This window comes from Cyanistes caeruleus, chromosome 7, assembly GCF_971803275.1.
Source record: "Cyanistes caeruleus chromosome 7, bCyaCae1.hap1.1, whole genome shotgun sequence".
NCBI lineage: Eukaryota > Metazoa > Chordata > Aves > Passeriformes > Paridae > Cyanistes > Cyanistes caeruleus.
This window is the reverse complement of record NC_141707.1, coordinates 26,440,037-26,448,771: the sequence shown is the minus strand read 5'-3', so window position 1 is coordinate 26,448,771 and position 8,735 is coordinate 26,440,037. Positions and strand designations below refer to the sequence as shown.

Here is an 8,735-nt window from a genome sequence, read left to right as displayed (position 1 = left end):
AGGAATTTTCATCCCTGTAGATTACAAGGCTGCAGACTGATGGCATCTTCTTGCCCTGGCAAAGAAATGTAGTCTTGTTATTCCAAACTGTCTTTACTCCTGCTTTGCGTCATTTTCTTGAAACTGACTGCCTCCAGAAGTATACAGGTGGCTTCCCTGGCTGACATACATTGGTGGCTCCCGGGCATGCTGAGGTTCATAGTATGTGAAAGTCATACTGGAGGCAGAGAGGGTGCCAGGCTTGTATTTGTGTTGGAAATTACAATTGTTTCTCAGGGCACTCTTTTGCATCACGCAAAATATTAATTTCTTCAAAACTTCCAGCAATGGAAGGAAGAAAGTTTTTCCAACTGAAAACACGAAAACCTTCCATTAAATGCCAGATTGTGTGATACAAAGCACTGATGGTCCTCTGGCCACAGCTGCTTCTGTTTAGTCATAGTGTGAGCAAAGAGACACTCAAATAACACATTTGCACTGGAACAGCCCTTGCCGTAGCTTGCGTTACTGCAGCTGGACTCACATCAAAACCCAATGCACCGTGTGGAAAGCAATTACCCACTGCAAAATGGTGGAATGAAAAGCACTCTTCAATATCCCCTTTCTTAATGGTGCTGAACCAGATCCGGGAACTCAACAAAACAGTTGAGACTTTCTCTCTCCCCCTCCTCTTCCTCTTTTTTTCCCTCTTTTCCTCTGCTGTTCAAGCTGCATTGCAAAAATCCACCAGGCACACTAAGCTGAGAGCTTTTATCATCCCATCCAGGTTCTTGACTGGCCTGGCAAGACTTGTGTAACTGCTTGTAAAACTGTGAGGATCCTGGTTAGGGGCCACATTGCACTAATTTACAGGATATAAACAGATATTGTGAGACCAGCCATGAGATATGGGGAGGATTCAGCTAAGCTGCTTGCACAGACTTCAGGGCCCAGCTGGTGGCCAGACATAACTTGGACACATAGTTTTGAATCTGGGAAGGGATGAGCCAGGGAGCTGTGGGAGAAAAGGACTGCAGAGCCCATGGCAGAAAAAATCACTATGTGCAGCCTATTACAAGAGATGAGTGAATAAAATGTTAGAGGTCACATTTTGCAAAACAGGTGCTTGTTTTAATTCAGCAAAACACATGCATGAGAAAAAAAATCACTGGAGACCAAAATGACAGCCTTGTGATGCAAAGGAGAGAGTTTGCCGAAACAGCTTTGCATTTTCAAGTGTGTCCAATGGTGTGCCTTATTTGGGAGATGCAGCCTGTCGAGTTCAAGTGAAATTAGATCATTGATTTTCTGCTGCAGAAAGCACAGCAAGATTTCCCGGCAGTCAGGAGGGTGGTTTGTTTGGGTTGGTGGTTTTTTTTAATTAGAATTCATATTTTTATTGCTGTTAAAATTTATGTCAGAATACAATGCCATTTGTAATACAAATAATTTATAACCTCTTTTTTTTAAGTTGTTCCTGTTATTTTGTTTCTCACCTATCTATGGGAAAGAACCCCACATTTGGAATAAAACATTTCCATTCACTAGTTTGGACTCTTCTTCTGCAACCTTTAATACTTCTCTGTCACCTACTAACAGGCTGGAAAGTAAGTGCCTTGTCAAAAGCCTACACCTCATTCCAGATGATGCACATCTTCAACTGAAATGGTGTTCCTGCCTCAGAGAGGTTGCTAATTACTCCCACAATAAAAAGTGCACTATGGATGGGCACTAACAGAGCAAAGATGACACAGGGTTATTAACCCACATGGAAAGATATACAGGTCACCCAAATTCAGACAGTGCTCCTTGCTGTCCTTCACTGCTGTCATCTCAGCATGCACCATGACACCACTGAGATTTCCCAGCCTGTGGCATTTGCTGGTCTGCAGGAGTGTATTGTCCTGATGTAGCCTTACCTGAAAGGGCAGTGCTTGTAGCACCCCACATGGTGTGGCACACAAACCCCACAGGTGCTACCCACTACCAGTGATAACCTGGGGTGACAACTGGCAAACATACACATTTTTCCTCATCAGTTCAGCTGTGATAACCAACTGGTGAGTATGAAGAGGATCTGCTTTCTCTGGGCCACTGTGGAGGCAGTGGCTGGTAGACATCAGGGGAATCTCCCCACAGAGAAGCATCGTTTGTCAGGCAGAGCCACCACCAGTAAAGGATGTGGGAGATGCTAAAGGCATTTTAAATGAGTAGGACACAAAGAATATATCTGTGCCCTCAGGACGTGGAAACTCAGCAGTTTTGGGGACAGGACATGGAGTAAAGCAGAGAAGATGTGTCTCAAGCTGCCACTGAGAAGCCCTGCCACAGCAAGCAGACAGGGACTCGAGGGGAGTCAGAAGGGGAGAGTGCTGGGAAAGCAGAAGGTGCTAGCGAGAAGAGCAGTGAACAAGCGCGCTAATTGCAAGAGCAGCAAGGAAAATATGACAGGGAAAGGATTCAAGGCAAAGCCAGAGGGGCCCCAGCAGCCTGCTGCTTGGTCGGGTGCAAATGGTTTCAGCAGAGGCAGCTTGCAGCTGTAGGGAGCAGGTGCAAGGGCAGACGGATGCTGCCCTGAACCTGGGGAGAAGGCTGTAGGCAGGAAGGAAACCAGTTTTCCCAAGCTCCAAACAACAATACGCGAAAGAGGGAAAAGGAAGGAGAGCAGCGTTCAGACAGAGGAGAAACAGTTCTGTCACTCTCCACTTCAGGAGCATGATGGGCAGATGAAAGATGAATTTACTTCAGCCAGTCCTGTCAGATGTTTCTGAGCTGTGGGACTTATCAGCTGTCAGACCAGAAAAGAATAAGCTAAACAAAAAGCTTTCACAACCCTCATTCCCAAATCTGTGCGTCATAGTATGCCACAAAAAATGATTTCTGGCTTTTGCTTTTTCTTTGCTTTTTTTCTTTTTACCCCCTTTTCTCTGCTACTACTAAATAATTTTCCCTTTCTCTCACTGGACAGCTGGAGAGAATCCAGACGGCTGCTGTTCCTGTGGCTGCACACTGAATGCAATGTGGGGAGGCTTGTAGATGGCTTTCCAAGCAGCCAAACACAATGGTGGCATGGGGCAATCTGTGTGGGGGAAGCAGAGGGCTTTCTCTGGACTCAAATGGCAGGGGCAATGACAGTGTGGGAACTCGGGGCTTCCAGTCTCTTCATTCTTCCATTATCTACCTCCAAACTTTCCATTCTCTTCCCTTGTGCCACCTCCTTTCAAGGGCCAGCCTGTTCAGATTGGTGCCACCACACAAAGCCCGGATGTCTCTGCACAGCAGTCTCCTTGGTGGATTCAGCTGGAGGCTCGTTCTAATTAATTGCTTTTAAGCTGGAGTCTGGAGCCAATTGCCAATCCAGATACTCTTGACTAGCTCAGATGAATACTCAGTACTGGGCTGGAAGAAAAGGAGGTGAGAGTAGCTCTGCTGTGCAAAACCAACGACCCACTGATGCCCCTGAATCAACAACTAGATCCACAGAACTCCTGAGGACACTTCCAATTGAATTATCTCATAAGCCAGTAAAATGTCTTCTCCTAGGGGCCTAGGCAGTTTGCTGGGGAGCAGGATTCACATCAAGTGGTCCTTCCTTGCAAGGTTCATGTCTCAGCAGATAAATCTCACAGCTCTGAACCACAGAGGTCTTCATCCTTTTAACCATTCCTGACTTTTCTGATAGCATTTAAAAATGTGTCTAGATTATTTTCTAGATTATTCTTCTTTGAGTGTCCAAGACAGTCTGAGGAGCGGGGCTGGAAAAGCAGACACAGATTAACAGCTTGAACCAATGGTGAGAGTGGCTTGAGGAGAGAAACCATATCTCATGTTCTTTATCCACCAAAGACAAAGAGATTATGCTTTCTCCCAGTTTATCATGGCTTCATGGATTACTGAGAATCAACTAAACTACTGTATCAGTCTGCATCGGCAGTCTCAGCTGTAACACAAGGGAATGTGGCAGGGCACTGTATGTAAAAGAAGGATCTCAGATAAGCTGTGTTACTGTGATTGGTTCGGGACAACAGAAAACACACAGGTGGTTCCTCTAGCTCTGCTGCTGCCTGGTAAATTGCCATGTTCTTTATCATTTGATTATGACCACCACATTCACCCTATGGACTTGGTTGACATTTTTTCCTCCTTGTTTTCCTCTGCACTTTGGCTGTGTCTCTGCATCCTGTCCCTGGTTTGTTTCTGTCAATTCTTTAAACAGCTGCTGGGTTCTGCTCCAGAGGTGGCTGCATTCCAGCAGTGGGGAATGTGACTCCTGACATATGGGAGAGCTGGTGCCGTGTGTCAGGAGCTGTGAAGCTGAGAGATGTGACACATCCAGGTCAACTTGTCAGCGCTGTGCAGCCCCAGAAGAGGTCCCAGTTTGGACATCCATCTTATTATCTTCACGTGCTTCAGCTTGGTTTCTAGCAATAGTTTCTTGTGTTCATATCCCAGCCTTTAACTTGAGTCACGCCCTCTGAAAGTCTCAGCAGTTGCTGTACACTGAATAGGCTTCACACATGAAATCCCATGCTGGAAATGACCCTCAGTCATCAACTCCAAGCACCACCAGAGAACAGAGCTGCTGAGTGTGATCCTGGTGTCAAGTATCCAAGCAGCTGGGATGCTCTTTGTTTTCCCCATGCTGTGTTAGGAAGGGTCATGCTGCATTTGCCATGCTGGTTTGGGTCTCCATTTTCAAAATATTTTCTGGACTTCTCAGGAATCTCCCTCTGGCTCCCTCAGTTACTGGCAGGCACTTCACCACATCCCTCTCACTTCTCTCTTGCACTCAGATGGAGCCAATGCTCTGTCTCAAAGAAGAGTCCCTTGACCCCTTCACTGCTTACCCTTGTGTTCAGAAGGTTCTAGTGGGTCTGAAGTTTCTTCTGGCTTTTTCCCAGGACAGAAACAGGATGTTGGCTGTGCAAGAAGGCATCTGTGGGTTTGCTGTATTCCTTTTTTTCTGTGCTGTTTCACAGGCCATCTTCTGAGTTCTCATGGATCACCAGTGGTCTGTGAGCCACCAGCTGGGGCACTCAGAAGTAGAGAATATAATCTATGACTCAGTTTCCCACCACCCAATTCTCTTTGTGCCAGTACTGATGAGTTTCAGCATTATGAACTCCAAAACTTCCTCCTGGCATGGAGGAACATCCCACCATGGTGAGGAGGCTGAGAACATGGTGGCAGAACTGAAGCCACTATATTTAGCAGGGGCTTTTATTCTCCATACTTACAGCAGGAAAACATGAGTTTGTGGAGCTCCACCCTTTCCAGCTGAGAAGCATCTGCCACAGTCAGCCTACAATCAGGATGCTTGGGGCACGTGTCATAGAAGACTCTCATGAAAGCTGTTGCTGGCCTCAACTCAGCTGAGGGGAGAGAAGAAAGAGGGTCTTCAACTGGGCCTGCAGAACAGATCCTGCTGCCATTTCCTAGGGCCAGGAACTGACTTTGCTGAGATAATCCCAATGCCAGGACGCATAGCAGAGAAACAAGTCTCTACAGCAAACCAGGGCCTAAGCTCTGTGCACCTTCAACATGTTCTAAATTGCTGAAAGTTCAACTAGAACCATTTTTCTAGCCAAGAAGGATTGTGATCCCCAAGAACTGGGGTTGCAACCCGCAGAAATTATGTGGGGTGAGAACTCAGATATGTAGAATCAAAGTACATAAACCCTTCCTTCCTCCCTCCCTTCCTTCCTCCCTCCCTTCCTCCCTCCCTCCCTCCCTCTCTCCCTTCCTCCCTTAATATCTCTCTCTCTCTTTCTTCTCTTTCCATGGGAATGTTTCCTACATTTCACTTCCATCCTTTAGCTGGAATAGGGCAGAATGAGACAGGATAAAACAGGCAGGCATAGAGCCAGGAGTCACATATGGGCACTCTGCACAGAGATATCCACCACCTACTAGTACCACTAAAACCCAGTACACTTTACAGCAGGGAGAGGAAACCCATGCCTAGCCAAAGCCATTCCTTAGAACATTTCCGCATGAGCATCTTATCCATTGAACCAGCACAGCCTCTTCCTTCTCATTATTCTCTCATGTAATACCTCTGCAAAATCTGTTCGTTGCTTATTTCTTTCCCCTCTGTTCATTCCCCTGCGTGATGGGTGGCAAAGTCCTAAGCTCCAAAGATAATGCTGTGCCAAGGCACTTAGACACGGCTATGTCTGGACACAGAACATTTCTCTCTGATTCTCAGCAGTATTGTCTGAATATGTCACTGCTTGCATGGAGACAAGACTTCTCAATCCATTTATGAAACAGGCAAGGGCTTTTTCTCAGCCAGGGAACTGAGGCATTATAGGACCTATCCAAATTGCTTCCCACAGCACCTAAAATAAACTTTAAATCCTACTGAGATGTGCAAGTTCAAGAGACCAATTGGAAGTTTCTGCTGTCAGGGTTTTGGGGAACTTGAATTATGTCTGGGATAGATGGAAGGGCTGATGGTTGCATTCAAGGTCCTCATACCTTGCCCTGCTGTCTCAAACACTCTAGAGCTGGAAGATTATTAACATCTCCTGAACATTTGTGTATTCAGGTACACAAGGAAACATAACTTCAAGATGGCCACAAAGCCAAACAGAAGCACCTCTGCTACAAAAAGAGAAGGGAAAAAAAAATAAAATCAGACAGAGTTAGTTGGAAGCTCTTGTGGACTAAAAGGCTGAGCACGTGTTTTTTTATATGCCAAAAAAAAAAAACCATAGTGGCACCTGTGTCTTTATCTTAAAATTCCCTTTACACTACTGATGTGTATGTAGATGAAACAACTCCGTATCACAAACCACCAAGAGAGTAGTTTGTGATACAAACACTATTAGTATCGCATCGTATATACAGCAGTATTCATACAGCAAGAAAAAGAGGCTGAAACTACTAAAGGAAGGGTGTAAATTGAAACAATCAGCACAACTACAAGCTGCTGATTTGTGTTCCCTATAGTAAAGATGAAAACATCACTGCTGGCTCACTGCTAAATATGCACAAACCCTTGCCAGAGGTAAAGCTGGTGCTGTAGAGTGATGCACCTGTAGTGGTGTCAGTGCTAAACAGTTTTTCTCTCATCCTTGAAGGAATATCCTATTTCACACCACAGGATCAGGAGATTAACAGTGTACTGCTGTTGCAGTGTCCATAAGAAAACAATAAACTATAGCACAATGCTGTTCTTGTCCTGGAGCCAAATGGCAGTAATTTTTTTGCTTACCAGTGAAATCAATCATACAGGACTGCTATCTTGGGCCAGAATGCTCAAGCATGATATTAAACAACCAGAGAAGTTGGGGGGCTTTTTCTTGTACTAAACCAACCCAAGGATATATTGCAGTTTATGCATTATTTTTCCTGGCTTGTCTTTACATTGGCTTATCAAATTGTGAACTTCACCACCTGCCAGGATGGAGATGTTTTCACAGACAGATCATCTAATTTATATTTCCTAGATTCATGGATTTTAGATCCACTGCAACAAACTATTCCAGTTTCATTAGCAGTACAGACTGCTGATAATCAAGAATACCATCAAAAGTAGGACAAGCACACATGTCCAGAACTGCAAAAGGGCATTACAGAGTTCTAAACAAGGAAGATTAATAGGAGATGATTGTAGCTTGGCCTCCATAATGTAAAGCTGAAAGGAGACAGACTCATAACAAAGAAAACTAAGCCCTTCATGCAATTTATCATTGAGCAGTTCAAGTCTGACAGCAGACACTGAGAAAATGAAAAGCTTGCAAGGACTTAATAAGTGAATGGACAGATTAATGGAATAACAGTCCATCGAGGACTCCCAGTCACAGATACAGCACCTCCAAGCCACCAGATGCCACCTGTGATGGATCCTCCCTTCCCAGGCACCCGCTGTTGGCTTCTGTCAGAGAGAAGGTTTGGGACAGCTGGGCTTTTGGGTGGATATGGCTTATTCTCTCTTGTGTGGAAACCACTGACAGGCACACTGAATTTTCAGGACCATTGTGAGCCTGAGACCAGGCTTTTCATCTGTGCTTGTAGGTAGTGGATCTGCCAGCATACTCCAAGGTTGTACTGAATCTGGGGCTGGGGCACCATGTGTTCCATCAGACTTGATCCCTGCTTCCCCAAGAAGTGGCTGAACAGATGTGACATGGGCTGATCTGGGATCATTCTCCCAATCATTCCCAAAACCACACTTCAGAGCAATGTGGACACAGCCTTAGGGACTCATGCTCCTCTATTTGAAGTACAAACCTTTCATATCAGTTGCCTTCTGGCCTTGGAAAAATACTTAAGGTGCTTAAGTGTGAAACCAAGCGAGTCTTCCCCTTCGTGCCTGCCAGGAAGCACAGCAGAGGGGTGAAATTTGTTTTTCCGATTAGACTTCACGCAGCACGACCTTTGCCATCCCCAAGCCGGGTCAGGCTGATTAATGGGCTGTCGTCCCTGCACAATGAGGACCAGAAGGGTGTGAGGTTGCTAGGACATTCTCCTAACAGCTTCTGCAGAAGAATCACTCTTGAATTGCTCTGCATCATTAAGCAAAGAACCTGGGGGTCTTTAATTTATCAGGTGGGAAGTGAGGATAATTACTTTTCAAGCAGCCAATACAGCCGACGTGCACTCACAGCGGAAGCAAAGCAGGGAAGTTGGGGGATTCAGACACTGTTTACATTCCGGTGAAACTGGATCTTGGAGCTATACACCAAAATTGGGAAGGGAGTGTCGAACTGGGATGGAGAGGAGGACAGGCTGTTATATAGAGTGACTGA

At 45.5% G+C, this 8,735-nt stretch overlaps 1 long non-coding RNA gene across 1 annotated transcript; it reads right to left on the bottom strand.

Annotated features, from left to right (window-relative positions):
- Positions 1-652: 652 nt before the first annotated feature.
- Positions 653-5,671, bottom strand: LOC111932200 (uncharacterized). The gene is made up of 2 exons (XR_002865997.2): positions 5,217-5,671; positions 653-5,006 (listed from the first exon to the last, which is right to left on the bottom strand). It is a non-coding gene; the product is annotated as an uncharacterized LOC111932200 (long non-coding RNA).
- Positions 5,672-8,735: the final 3,064 nt, after the last annotated feature.